Source organism: Triturus cristatus, chromosome 8 (assembly GCF_964204655.1).
Source record: "Triturus cristatus chromosome 8, aTriCri1.1, whole genome shotgun sequence".
Taxonomy (NCBI): domain Eukaryota; kingdom Metazoa; phylum Chordata; class Amphibia; order Caudata; family Salamandridae; genus Triturus; species Triturus cristatus.
In genome coordinates, this window is record NC_140591.1 from 861860347 (window position 1) to 861873519 (window position 13173).

General features: G+C 45.9%; 1 protein-coding gene across 1 annotated transcript in view; it reads right to left on the reverse strand.

Annotated features, from left to right (window-relative positions):
• The window catches only part of LOC146805184 (uncharacterized), a 1401767-nt gene that overhangs the window by 647502 nt on the left and 741092 nt on the right, over positions 1 to 13173 (reverse strand). The window lies entirely within an intron of this gene.

Genomic DNA, 13173 nt, shown 5'->3' on the forward strand with positions numbered 1-13173 from the left:
TGAATTAATTTACTATTCCCACTCCAGTCTATATTTAATTAAGATAAGTGCTGGACACTGAACTTGATTAATTTACTATTCTCACTCCAACCTATATTTAATTAGAGTATGTGCTGGACACTGAACTTAATTAATTGACTATTCTCACTCCAATCTATATTTAATTAGGGTAGCTGCTGGACACTGAACTGAATTAATTAACTATTCCCACTCCAGTCTATATTTAATTAAGATAAGTGCTGGACACTAAACTTAATTAATTTACTATTCTCACTCCAACCTATATTTAATTAGAGTATGTGCTGGACACTGAACGTAATTACATTACTATTCCCACTCCAGACTATCTTTAATTAATATAACTGCTGGACACTGAACTTAATTAATTTACTATTCTCACTCCAACCTATATTAAATTAGAGTAGGTGCTGGACACTGAACTGAATTAATTTACTATTCCCACTCCAGTCTATATTTAATTCAGATAAGTGCTGGACACTGAACATAATTAATTTACTATTCTCACTCCAACCTATATTTAATTAGAGTATGTGCTGGACACTGAACTTAATTAATTTACTATTCCCACTCCAGTCTATATTTAATGAAGATAAGTGCTGGACACTGAACTTAATTAATGTACTATTCTCACTCCAATCTATATTTAATTAGGGTAGGTGCTGGACACTGAACTGAATTAATTTACTATTCCCACTCCAGTCTATATGAAATTAAGATAAGTGCTGGACACTAAACTTAATTAATTTACTATTCTCACTCCAATCTATATTTAATTAGGGTAGGTGCTGGACACTGAACTGAATTAATTTACTATTCCCACTCCAGTCTATATGAAATTAAGATAAGTGCTGGACACTAAACTTAATTAATTTACTATTCTCACTCCAATCTATATTTAATTAGGGTAGGTGCTGGACACTGAACTGAATTAATTTACTATTCCCACTCCAGTCTATATTAAATTAAGATAAGTGCTGGACACTGAACTTAATTAATTTACTATTCTCACTCAAATCTATATTTAATTATGGTAGTTGCAAAACACTAAACTTAATTAATTTAGTATTCCCACTCATAAATATATTAAATTACACTAGATCCTGTATACTAATCTTAATTAATTTTATATTCCCACTCCAATATGTATTTATTTACAGTAATTGCAATACAAATATATAAATATAAATATATAAAAAAACAATATGTTTTAATCATTATGAATAAATTAACATTAAAAAATACCCACACTTATCCTCTACAAATCCAAATCCCCAATCTAAAATTTATCCCAAAATATTATATTATAATATATTATATTTTAATATAAATTACTCAATATTACTAATTTCAAATAAATTTTTAAAACACTCCCCACCCTTATCCCCTATAAGCCAACATCCCAAGCCACAAATAAATTTAAAATTGTACAATACAAATCAAAATTTATACATAGTTTGTATACAATATTACCAACATTTTTACACATTTTTATCAAACTCCACACCCTTATCCCCATAACACAACATCTCACTCCAAAAATTCAATATAACATTCGAAATGTTATTATAATTTTCTAAATTTTGTATACAAATTATTCACACATAAATCAAATTTTTTAAAACACTACCCACCCTCATCCCCTATAACCCAACATCCCACTCCTAAAAGATAATATTAAAAATATATTTTTATTCCAAATTTCAAATAAAATGTTTTAAATATTCAAAATTAAAAAAAAATGTTTACAACAATTCCCACCCTTATCCCCTATAACTCAACATCCCACTCCAATTATTTTAACTAAATTTCTAAATTAAATTTAAAATTACAATTTTTTTTATAAACAATTCAAAAATATATAAACATTTGCAAAACACTTCCCACCCTTATTCCCTATAACCCAACATCCCACTCCTAAAATTCTTTTTACATTTCTAAATTAAAATTAAAAATTCTACATTATTTTTTTTAAACATTCTACAACATATACACATTTTTAAAACACTTCCCACCCTTATCCCCTATAACCCAACAACCCGCTCCTAAAATTATTTATAAAATTCTAAATTTAATTTACAATTTCTAAATTATATTTTTTAAAAATTTAAAAATATATAAACATTTTTAAAACACTTCCCACCCTTATCCCCTATAAACCAACATCCCGCTCCTAAAATTATTTGTAAAATTCTAAAATTAATTTACAATTTCTAAATAATTTTTTTTAAAAATTAAATAATATATAAACATTTTTAAAACACTTCCCACCCTTATCCCCTATAACCCAACATCCCGCTCCTAAAATTAAATATACATTTCAAATTTGAATTAAAATTTACTAATTAAATTTTACAATATATTTAAAAAATAATTAACTTTTTTAAAACACTCCCCACCCTTATCCCCTATAACCCAACATCCCGCCCCTAAAACAAAAACAATATTTCTCATATTATATACATTTTAACTATTTATACAAACAACTTCAAAATATTTACTAAACACACAATAACGATATTTTCACATGTCGATATTATTGCTAACGATATTACTTACATCGACATATAATAAAAATAAAAAAAATCGATATTTTGCACATCGATATTATCTATTTCGATATTTTGTACAGTAGATATTTTTGACTCAATATTTATGTCCCTCGATATTTAAAAGTCGATATATAGACTGCTCACCCTATGGAACACTGTGGCTGCTATTTTTGGTGTAGATTTCTCATGAGAGAGATCAACTCTTTTAAGAGGGACACAATTGGGATTTTCTATGAAGAGAAGTGCCAACAGGGCAGATGTGTGACTGGTGCTTTCTAACATATGTACCTATATATTACCCAGTCAGTGTGAGCCACTGTGTAGTTATGGTTAGTTTAGAGTTTCCATTGGAAAGGCATTCTTTGCTTTATTAATAATACGTATAAATATTCCCAGTAGCAGCTGGCAGGAAATGAGGTTGGAGGGGTGGGAGTGAGGTGGGCTAGCAGGGGGGGGGGGACAAAAAAAATACTACTTACCTCTTCCACCAGCTGTGTCTCTCCTCCGCTTCTCCGGCAAGTCCCTGAACCAGGAAGCACGAGCATTAATTGCTACAATCAAACAGTGCCTCTTGGGACAAAAAATGTGGGGCCCCTATAGGTGATGTAGAGTGCCTAATAAGGCCTTTTTGCAAAGTTTTATTTGATTCATCCACTTAAATGTTTATCTTCTTTAATGGCCAGAGTCTATATACAACCATGGGGAATAGCAGCTTTCAGATTTCTATCAATTGAACAGTCACATTTCCACATCAACAAACCCACCGACCCCAAACCTGCACCCCGCACGCCGCAAATAAACTGGAGCAAGGTCACCGATGAGCAGCTCCAGTCCACCCTCAACCACGATGCCCCCTCCACCCGACCAACACTAACCTCGCAGCCAAAGAATTCCACAGATGGATCAGAAACTGCACAGACGAGATCGCACCCTTATGTAACCCCAACAGACAGCACCCCAGGAAGGCCACCCGGTTCACCGCCGACCTCCAAGAATCCAGACGCACCTGCAGACTCCTTGAGAAGAACTGGAGAAGCAGCAAGTCCTCGGAAGACCACATCACCTACAAGAACGCCATGAGAGAATACCACCAACGCATCAGATCCACCAAAAGGACCTTCATCCAGAACAAGATCCTCGCCCACTCCAGCAACTCTAAGGAACTCTTCAGCATCATCAGGAATTCACTAAACCCCCCAGTGACACCATGGACATCACCCCCTCCCAGGATCTCTGCAACAAGCTTGGCTCCTACTTCCATCTGAAAATCAAGGCCCTCTATGACAACTTCAGTGAAAGGACCCCAGAAACCACCCTTCCCTCCAGCGATGACAGCCAAACCACCATCACCACCTGGACTCCGGTCACCACTGAAGAGACCACCACAACCATGTAGAACTCTCACTCATGAGCTGCCAAGGACCTCTGCCCACCGCACACCTTCCACAGAGCCACCACCACCATATTGCCCGAGCTACGATGCACCAACGCCTCCTTTGAATCCGTCACTTTCCACCAATGGACAGAAGTTAAGCCCCTCCTCAAGAAACCCGCTGCAGCCCCAACAGACCTGAAGAATTACCAACCCATCTCTCTCCTTCTCTTCAAAGCCAAAGTCACAGAGAAGATCGTCAACACCCAGCTGATAAACTTCATCGAAGAGAACGCCATCCTCGCCTTCTCCCAATCAAGATTCCGCAGTAACCAGAGCACCGAGACCACCCTCCTCACCGCCCCAGATGACATCTGGGTGCTCCTTGAGCAAGGCCACACCGCAGTCCTCATCCTACTGGACCTCTGCGCAGCCTTTGACACTGTCTCCCACTGCACCCTTGCAGCCAGACTCCACAGCGCCAGCATACAGGGAATTGCACTCGACTGGCTCTACTCCTTCCTCGCCAGCAGAACCAAAAGGATCAGACTTCCACCTTTCCTCTCCGAACCCTCAGAGATCAACTGCTCAGTCCCACGCTCTTCAACATCTACATGGTCCCCCTCACCGCCATCGTCAGACAGAATGAACTCAGCATAGCATCCTACGCCTATGACACCCAGCTCATCCTCTTCCTCATGAAGGACCCTGAAACCAAAAGACTCAGCTTCCAAGAAGGAATGAAAGACATCACAGCTTGGATGAGCAGCAGCTGTTTGAAGCTCAACACGGAGAAGACAGAAGTCCTCGTCCTCGGACCCACCTCCTCAACCTGGGACAAATCCTGGTGGTCCACTGCTTTTGGTAACTCCCACTCTCCCACAGACCACGTCGAAAACCTCTGCATCATACTCAACTCCTCCCTCACCTTAACCCGACAGATCAATGCAGTCGCCTCCACCTGTTTCAACACCCTCCGCAAGACCTTCAAGTGGATCCCCCCCGATGCCAGAAAGACTGCCACCCACGTACTCATAACAAGCAGACCGGACTACGGAAATGCCCTCTATGCTGGAATCAACAAATCCCTGCTATACAAACTCCAGACCATCCAGAACACCGCGGCCAGACTCGTCCTTGGCATCCCACGACATGAGCACATCACCCAACAACTGCAAGGCCTCCACTGGCTCCCCGTCGAGAAGAGAATAACCTTCAAGCTACTCACCCACACATACAAATCCCTCCACAACACCGGACCCAAATACCTCAACGAAAGAGTCTCCTTCCACCTACCCAGAAGGAAGCTCCACTCCACCGACCTCGCCCTAGCAGAAACCCTGTGCATCCACAGAACCAGAGTGGGTGGAAGAGCCTTCTCCGACATCGCAGCGAAAGCCTGGACGGAAGTCTCAGTCAACGTCAAACGCTCCCCTACTCTGCTCACCTTCAGGAAGAGCCCCAAGACCTGGGGTTTTGGCTGAATTGGAGCTGTACCCCCCCTGGCACCTTGAGAACCTCACGAGTGATTAGCGCACTTTAAACCCCCTGTCAGGGGACACGGGAATGTCACACTCCCAGGCACCTGAAAATTGGCTCGCGGTAAATCTACACTTCCCAGCAGCCTCGGAGGATGTCTGACATCAGACGTACTGCCGCACGTGACATCAGGAGACCGGGGATAAGGCGAGGAATCAGCAGGAGACGCTGCCGATTATTCCATAGAAGTCCAGATTGGACGTTGGCCTTTGCTGCGGTTTTTCTGGTCGGGTAAGGGTGCCAGTGGGCACTGCTTGTTTCCTATAATGCTTTGGAGTACACGGAGGGCTTCCCAGTACTCTCTCAAGGCACTCCTTGTTTCGATGCTCACTACCATATTTCCCAACAGTGGCGAGTCCTCGTTTCTGTGTCAGCTGACCATAGGACTCATGCAAGGGTAGTAGTAGTGAATTTGTGACAGTAACAATTGCGCAGTATTCTACTTGCAAACACCTCTTCGTGGGGGGCTCTCGTTTTTGTCTTCCCTGTTGGCGAGTCCATGACAGGGGGCTCATGCAGGGACGAATCCGATAGCCTACAATAGGTTTGGGGCTAGAGATATTTAGAGAGTGACTTTGGACTCTCGACATTTTTCATTTGTTGATACCTGAAATGTTTCCTGGATACTGTTATTTGTATTGCGTGACATCGCAGGTACAATTTGCAGATTGAGTTTAGGAGTTTTATTGCACCTTATGTTCATGAACTTCGTGACTCAAAGTATTTGCACCTTTTACTTTTACCTCCACAGGGGTGGTCCAGGGCAGGTGATCCTTCTGAGCTAGAAGTCCTTCTTACACTTCAAGGGGTAGGTCTTGCATATAGAGAGGGAAGGTCACACGTTACAGGGGTCTGGAGGTTAGACAGGTGTGCTGGAGTGGTAGTCTCATATATTTTTGTGTCTTACAGTATATGGTGTGAGGAATTGTGGTTACCTGCTCAACACCCCTGTCAGCACGACAGCCTTTTCTTTCTTTACAGGTCAGTAGAAGTATGGGCCCATTTCGAGCCTAGAGGGAGTAGGGATGTATCTGAGGTATCCAGGTATTAATCTGTTCTCTTGTATTCACAGGTCTCCCTCCCCGCTGTCCCCATCCTTCCCTTCCCCTGCTTGACCATCCTAAAGTCTGCGTGTATATCCATATCCAGACTTGGGGCTGTCGAGAGGTGGACCCCTAAGAGCATCGGTTCGATCCTGAGGATACGTTCTGGCCTGGGACACTCCCTGATTGATTGATTGATTGATTGAGTCATATTCCCGATGTGGAGGTGAGCAATCAGCACCCCTCTCACTAAACAGGTCTTTAATCTTGGCATTAGCTTTTAGAATGTTGTTTTCTTTATTCATGTTCAGAATGGAAAACAGAATGTAAAACCCAACTCCATTTAGAGGTATCCAATTCTTTTTTTTTTTACAATAATCTGAAATGAATTGTACTTCAGAAGAGTTCCAATTAATGTCTGGATTGTGTTGTTGTAACCAAGAGGTACCCATAGTGAGATGACAATAGGCAGTGTCTAATAAATTAGAACAAATCTTCCCAGAACGTCCCTGATCAATAGCCATCACTCAGTTTGAAAGTGTCTTCCGATACTGCTTCTGAAATTAGAGGTGGGCCATCTGTGTCCTTAATTCGTTCAGGAGTATTCTTTCTCCTTTTAGAAAAATTAAGTAGACAAACAATTTGAAGAGCCCTAAAACAGCTTAATATTACTGAATCTAATAATGCCCAACACTTCATTTAACCCAAAGGAGCAGTCAATTCCACCTTTAGCACAAAACGTGCTCTACTTTCTGTAAACACTTGAAAATTAAAATCGCTCAACCTTGGCCTGCTCTTTAAGAGCGAATGTTCTTGTGCCCCTATGACTGAGGACATTTGTTCACAAATTGCTCTGATTTGTCACAGTGAGTACTTGACCTATTTCTTTTTCTCTTATCCTTTTCCTCTATAGACAATGGACTCTTATTGAGAATTAAAGGTGTAGCGCAAATTAAAGCATCTTTGGACGAAGAGGATAAAAATAAAAGCCACCTTCGCATTGTCAGTATTTTTGTCGGTCGGGTTAGAAAATGCCAATTAAATTGCGTCAAACAGGAATGGAACAACTGGGAGCCTTCAGAGAATTTGTCAGGTGGTGCCAAATGAGAACTCCCAAAGTTGGACTATACCGGGACTGCCAGTGCCTCTACAGTTGGATGGGAACTGTAAGAACTGGGAACTGAATTACTGGACTCTCCTGCAGTGGGAAAAATGTTGTTCAGAAATTAGCAAATAGGTTCACTCAGTACGAACCATTTTTTAATCCTCCAGAATATTAGATATTACCTGTGCCATCAGTAGGCGTGGTCAAAATTGAAATTATGCCCTTGTAATTTGCATATTTTAGCTAATTTTGTGCAACGTTTGTTAAGTAATTTCACAAAATTAGGCACCACTTGCAATAACAATTTTCTTCAAAATGTGGCAATCACGGCACAAACATTCCCAACATTCTACGAAAATTTCACCAAAATTCCACCATTTCGCATATGTACACATCACTCGCGGTAACTATTTACTGCAAAATTTGGCATTCACAAAAAAAAGAAAATGGCTGCAAATGCAAGCAAACAACAGAACGCAAGCAGCTGATGTTCGGAGTGCTTTGTTTAAATTCATCCTTGCACCAATAATTGATACGAAGCTACATTTTGAGCTAAAACATAGCACAGAATTATGAATTTCTATTTCACATAATTTCTCATTTTGCCAAAATTTTTTGTAAATATAAGGTAGCAAATTTCTCGAATTTCACCCCCCCCCAGCCATGAGTTGCAGCAGACTGTATTCAGAACTCATGTTGTGTGGTGGTCTGGCGAACTATTGGGACTTTTTTAACAAAATTTGAAGACAATCCACCCCATTCTGACTGTGCATGAGCAAACATGAATAGAAGAGGGGAAGGGGAATGGGAGTGAGAGAGAGAAGAGACAGCTCAAACAGCATGGTCTTGTCAACTACGTCTCTTGTACTTCAGTGGATTCGTACAAGATCTTTCAATGGGTAATGCCAAACATATACTTAGGTGCCAATTACGATCCGGTAAAAAAATTCCCCGTGCGACTCGTATCCGGTCTTTTTACCGTACGAATCGTACAAGTGCCGTACAAACTGGCAATCACGATTCGCATGGTAAAAAGTCCATACGAACCGCATCGGGAATGATTTCCCACACGTCCTCGGGTCGGAAAATGTGTCCGACACGTCCTCGGACGATTTACCGTACAAATGTGAAAGGGAAGTCCGACCGAGGAATCACGATCCATCCCGTGCGTCCGATGTCACAACCGTATGGAAAAAACACCGTCCGCACCGAACTCCCATAGCAACCATGGAGACATGTGCCCGCATACGCGCCCAACACTCCCCCCCGCCCCCGTACGTCCGAGACGTACCCCCCGTGTATGTACACCCCCACCCGTGTATGTACACCCCTGTATGTTCGAGTCGTACCCCCACCCCTGTACGTGTCGTACCACCATCAATGTACACCCCAGTACGTTCGAGTCGAACCCCCACCCCTGTACGTGTCGTACCACCGTCAATGTACACCCCAGTACGTTCGAGTCGTACCCCCACCCCTGTACGTGTCGTACCGCCGTCTATGTACACCCCAGTATGTTTGATTTGTACCCCCACCCCTGTACGTGTCCGACCCCCATGTATGTACACCCCAGTACGTTCGAGTCGAACCCCCACCCCTGTACGTGTCGTACCACCGTCAATGTACACCCCTGTACGTTCGAGTCGTACCCCCACCCCTGTACGTGTCGTACCACCGTCTATGTACACCCCAGTACGTTCGAGTCGTACCCCCACCCCTGTACGTGTCGTACCACCGTCAATGTACACCCCAGTACGTTCGAGTCGAACCCCCACCCCTGTACGTGTCGTACCACCGTCAATGTACACCCCAGTACGTTTGAGTCGTACCCCCACCCCTGTACGTGTCGTACCACCGTCTATGTACACCCCAGTACGTTCGAGTCGTACCCCCACCCCATACGTGTCGTACCACCGTCAATGTACACCCCAGTACGTTCGAGTCGAACCCCCACCCCTGTATGTGTCGTACCACCGTCAATGTACACCCCAGTACGTTTGAGTCGTACCCCCACCCCTGTACGTGTCGTACCACGTCTATGTACACCCCAGTACGTTCGATTCATACCCCCACCCCTGTACGTGTCCGACCCCCATGTATGTACACCCCAGTACGTTCGAGTCGAACCCCCACCCCTGTACGTGTCGTACCACCGTCAATGTACACCCCTGTACGTTCGAGTCGTACCCCCACCCCTGTACGTGTCGTACCACCGTCTATGTACACCCCAGTACGTTCGAGTCGTACCCCCACCCCTGTACGTGTCGTACCACCGTCAATGTACACCCCAGTACGTTCGAGTCGAACCCCCACCCCTGTACGTGTCGTACCACCGTCAATGTACACCCCAGTACGTTCGAGTCGTACCCCCACCCTTGTACGTGTCGTACCACTGTCTATGTACACCCCAGTACGTTCGAGTCGTACCCCCACCCCTGTACGTGTCGTACCACCGTCAATGTACACCCCAGTACGTTCGAGTCGAACCCCCACCCCTGTACGTGTCGTACCACCGTCAATGTACACCCCAGTACGTTCGAGTCGTACCCCCACCCCTGTACGTGTCGTACCACCGTCTATGTACACCCCAGTACGTTCGATTCGTACCCCCACCCCTGTACGTGTCCGACCCCCATGTATGTACACCCCAGTACGTTCGAGTCGAACCCCCACCGCTGTACGTGTCGTACCACCGTCAATGTACACCCCTGTACGTTCGAGTCGTACCCCCACCCCTGTACGTGTCGTACCACCGTCAATGTACACCCCAGTACGTTCGAGTCGAACCCCCACCCCTGTACGTGTCGTACCACCGTCAATGTACACCCCAGTACGTTCGAGTCGTACCCCCACCCCTGTACGTGTCGTACCACCGTCTATGTACACCCCAGTACGTTCGAGTCGTACCCCCACCCCTGTACATGTCGTACCACCGTCAATGTACACCCCAGTACGTTTGAGTCGTACCCCCACCCCTGTACGTGTCGTACCACCGTCTATGTACACCCCAGTACGTTCGATTCGTACCCCCACCCCTGTACGTGTCCGACCCCCATGTATGTACACCCCAGTACGTTCGAGTCGTACCCCCACCCCTGTACGTGTCGTACCACCGTCTATGTACACCCCAGTACGTTCCCGTCGCACCCCCAACACAACCTCCTAAGTACGGAGCGCACCCCAGGCCCCAACATCACAACCGCATGTACGAGTCGTACCAAGCCACACACAAGGACAGCACCGTACAACCAAATGGCCCATGTACACACCGTACACACGCTCAAAACGCACGTACACAACCAGGACAAAACAAAACAACACAAGAATACACTATTCGAATGGCACAAAGCCACTAAACATGGCCAACAAACCCTAAAAACACACATTCACTGACCTGCAACTGCCAAAAACAAACAGAGGCCCAAAACACCACCACTCCTTATAACACACCCACCCAAACTTCAAACACAGCCACACCCACCCATGGACCAATAAAAAGGACCCACACACACAAACCATGAGCCTTTGCAACAGACTCACTGCTGCCAGACACCACAGAACCATACTACAAGCCTCACCACACCTTACACTTGCACACCTTCACACAACCACCTTCACAAACACCCCCTCATCACATTCACACACACCCACACACCTGCACAACCACACCCACACACCCACAACCATCCACACACCCCCCCCACCATCCACACCCACACCCCTCACCATGCCCACTAACAAGAATCCAAAGTTCAGTAACCGAGAGTTGGAGGTCCTTGTTGATGAAATCCTCAGAGTCGAGCCACAGCTCTTTGGAACATTGGTCAGACAGACCAGCATTGCAGCAAAAACAGCCATGTGGCAGACCATCGTCGATGCTGTGAATGCTGTTGCGGACACCAGAAGGACCAGGCAGGAATGCCAAGCCAGGTGGTACGATCTGCGGAGGAGGGTCCGAGCCAAGATGCTGGAGGAACACAACCAGGCCAACGCCACTGGAGGAGGGCCCTCCCGCAGACCCGTACACTACCAGCCCTGGGAGGAGAGGGTGATGGCCATACAGCCGGTGGAGGCAGTCGAAGGATTAGGAGGACTCCGAGACCCGGGTGAGTACACGAACAACGCACCTCACATGGGGGGGACCTCATCCACAACCAAAATCACTAACAGGCACGCAACCACCCCAACCTATCGCATGACTCAACCACACTCCATGAACACGCACATGCCACTGCCGCCACCATGCCCCATGCACCCAGCTGGACAATGTCAAGTCACAGGCCACAGAAGACACCAACACATGACACGGTAACCCAGATGGCGGGAGGGTGGACCCCAAAAATCACATAGTGCAACTCAGAAGCAGACAACAATGCCCTCTGCCCATATGGCCCAGGTCACAGCCAGACAAACACTGTGTCCCCACACAGGAAAGACTCGCCAGCAAATGGCGGACGCCTTGCATCAACACATGGGGGTGAAGGCACTGTTTTGCACATGACAGCAGCTAATGAACAGCCAACACTGTGAAAGAGTGGCAGCACACACAACCACAGCAGCAGCGCACACACAGACACTACACCCAATGGGTGCCTGGAGCTCAGAAACAAACTCACAGCAACAAGCCAAGGGCCATTCAACGGACTGGAAAAAGTGTGTGTCTAGGAAGCTGGGCTGAGGTGACAGAGGGTGACACACAGAGGGAGGGAGAGGGGAACAGAGAGGGAGGGAGAGGGGGACAGAGAGGGAGGGAGAGGGGGACAGAGAGGGAGGGAGACACAGGGACACGGACAGAGGGAGGAGGCTGACACACGGAGGGAGGGAGAGGGGGACAGAGAGGGAGGGAGACACAGGAAGACGGACAGAGGGAGGAGGCTGACACACAGAGGGAGGGAGAGGGGGACACAGAGGGAGGGAGAGGGGGACAGAGAGGGAGGGAGACCCAGGGACACGGACAGAGGGAGGAGGCTGACACACGGAGGGAGGTAGAGGGGGACAGAGAGGGAGGGAGACACAGGAAGACGGACAGAGGGAGGAGGCTGACACACAGAGGGAGGGAGAGGGGGACAGAGAGGGAGGGAGACACAGGGAGAGCAAATCAGCCGTGTGGTGTGTGGGAATGTCTGCTCGTCAGCAGGTAGACTGCGTGCATGTAGTCAAGGGTGGCCAGTGCCAGAACCCCCCCTCTTCACCATGGCAAAACACAGGGCCATGTCACAACCTGTTCACGAGCACAACAACAGCTACCTGCATTATATAAGTGTGTGGATCCACTCCATGTGCACATGTACAGTGCCACACAGAAGGCGCCAATGCATGGCTCGCCACACCTGCCCACTCCACTGCTGACTGCAGTCACACTTGACGCAGCAAGTAAGACTGTGCCACACATAGTTAAAGGGGCCAAAGTGGTGCCCAAGGGACACACCCATGCACAAGTGCACTGTGAGTGGAATGCAAGACAGATCCTAATTCCAAGAGGAAAAGTGCCAACTTTGAAACTGATGAAACATGGATGTTGCATGGACCTAAATTAACATTGTC